Raw genomic sequence first — 2,500 nt, forward strand, 5'->3', positions numbered from 1 at the left:
CGTGTCCGGTTGCCTTTCCACTCGCCGCGGGGTGGGGCCGTTCCGGTGTGCGGTGGGCCGCACTTCTCCCCTAGTAGGACGTCGCGACCCGCTGGGTGCCGGCCTACGGCCCGGGTGCGCAGCCTGTCCTTCCGCGGGCCTCGGTTCGCGTCTGTTGGGCAGAGCCCCGGTGTCCTGGCTGGCTGCCCGGCGGTATATCTGGAGGAGTCGATTCGCCCCTTTGGGCGCTCGGGCTCCCGGCAAGCGCGCGCGGTTCTTCCCGGATGACGGACCTACCTGGCCCGGCCCCGGACCCGCGCCGCTGTTGGCTCGGGATGCTCTCGGGCGGAATAATCGCTCCCGTCAGCGGCGCTTCAGCTTTGGACAATTTCACGACCCGTCTTGAAACACGGACCAAGGAGTCTAACATGTGCGCGAGTCATTGGGCTGTACGAAACCTAAAGGCGTAATGAAAGTGAAGGTCTCGCCTTGCGCGGGCCGAGGGAGGATGGGGCTTCCCCGCCCTTCACGGGGCGGCGGCCTCCGCACTCCCGGGGCGTCTCGTCCTCATTGCGAGGTGAGGCGCACCTAGAGCGTACACGTTGGGACCCGAAAGATGGTGAACTATGCCTGGCCAGGACGAAGTCAGGGGAAACCCTGATGGAGGTCCGTAGCGATTCTGACGTGCAAATCGATCGTCGGAGCTGGGTATAGGGGCGAAAGACTAATCGAACCATCTAGTAGCTGGTTCCCTCCGAAGTTTCCCTCAGGATAGCTGGTGCTCGTACGAGTCTCATCCGGTAAAGCGAATGATTAGAGGCCTTGGGGCCGAAACGACCTCAACCTATTCTCAAACTTTAAATGGGTGAGATCTCCGGCTTGCTTGATATGCTGAAGCCGCGAGCAAACGACTCGGATCGGAGTGCCAAGTGGGCCACTTTTGGTAAGCAGAACTGGCGCTGTGGGATGAACCAAACGCCGAGTTAAGGCGCCCGAATCGACGCTCATGGGAAACCATGAAAGGCGTTGGTTGCTTAAGACAGCAGGACGGTGGCCATGGAAGTCGGAATCCGCTAAGGAGTGTGTAACAACTCACCTGCCGAAGCAACTAGCCCTGAAAATGGATGGCGCTGAAGCGTCGTGCCTATACTCGGCCGTCAGTCTGGCAGTCATGGCCGGTCCTTGCGGCCGGCCGCGAAGCCCTGACGAGTAGGAGGGTCGCGGCGGTGGGCGCAGAAGGGTCTGGGCGTGAGCCTGCCTGGAGCCGCCGTCGGTGCAGATCTTGGTGGTAGTAGCAAATACTCCAGCGAGGCCCTGGAGGGCTGACGCGGAGAAGGGTTTCGTGTGAACAGCCGTTGCACACGAGTCAGTCGATCCTAAGCCCTAGGAGAAATCCGATGTTGATGGGGGCCGTCATAGCATGATGCGCTTTGTGCTGGCCCCCGTTGGGCGAAAGGGAATCCGGTTCCTATTCCGGAACCCGGCAGCGGAACCGATACAAGTCGGGCCCCTCTTTTAGAGATGCTCGTCGGGGTAACCCAAAAGGACCCGGAGACGCCGTCGGGAGATCGGGGAAGAGTTTTCTTTTCTGCATGAGCGTTCGAGTTCCCTGGAATCCTCTAGCAGGGAGATAGGGTTTGGAACGCGAAGAGCACCGCAGTTGCGGCGGTGTCCCGATCTTCCCCTCGGACCTTGAAAATCCGGGAGAGGGCCACGTGGAGGTGTCGCGCCGGTTCGTACCCATATCCGCAGCAGGTCTCCAAGGTGAAGAGCCTCTAGTCGATAGAATAATGTAGGTAAGGGAAGTCGGCAAATTGGATCCGTAACTTCGGGATAAGGATTGGCTCTGAGGATCGGGGCGTGTCGGGCTTGGTCGGGAAGTGGGTCAGCGCTAACGTGCCGGGCCTGGGCGAGGTGAGTGCCGTAGGGGTGCCGGTAAGTGCGGGCGTTTAGCGCGGGCGTGGTCTGCTCTCGCCGTTGGTCGGCCTCGTGCTGGTCGGCGGTGCAGGATGCGCGCGCCTGCGCGGCGTTCGCGCCCCGGTGCTTCAACCTGCGTGCAGGATCCGAGCTCGGTCCCGTGCCTTGGCCTCCCACGGATCTTCCTTGCTGCGAGGCCGCGTCCGCCTTAGCGTGCTCCTCCGGGGGCGCGCGGGTGCGCGGATTCTCTTCGGCCGCCATTCAACGATCAACTCAGAACTGGCACGGACTGGGGGAATCCGACTGTCTAATTAAAACAAAGCATTGCGATGGCCCTAGCGGGTGTTGACGCAATGTGATTTCTGCCCAGTGCTCTGAATGTCAACGTGAAGAAATTCAAGCAAGCGCGGGTAAACGGCGGGAGTAACTATGACTCGGCGCCGACGTGGGCGTGCCCCTGCAGCCGGCTAGGGGTGTGCGTCAGGGTGACCCCCTCTCCCCCCTCCTTTTCAATTTTGCGGTGGACTATGTTTTGAGTCAACTTCCCTCCCACATCGGAGCTCGGATCCTTGGTCGCAGAGTTAACGCTGCGGCCTTCGCAGAT

The 2,500-nt window shown here is 61.2% G+C and overlaps 1 pseudogene; it reads left to right on the plus strand.

Annotated features, from left to right (window-relative positions):
- Window positions 1-2,500, plus strand: part of LOC124727306 — a 6,102-nt pseudogene that overhangs the window by 545 nt on the left and 3,057 nt on the right.

The sequence above is a fragment of the Schistocerca piceifrons genome, unplaced genomic scaffold, assembly GCF_021461385.2.
Source record: "Schistocerca piceifrons isolate TAMUIC-IGC-003096 unplaced genomic scaffold, iqSchPice1.1 HiC_scaffold_1094, whole genome shotgun sequence".
Taxonomy (NCBI): domain Eukaryota; kingdom Metazoa; phylum Arthropoda; class Insecta; order Orthoptera; family Acrididae; genus Schistocerca; species Schistocerca piceifrons.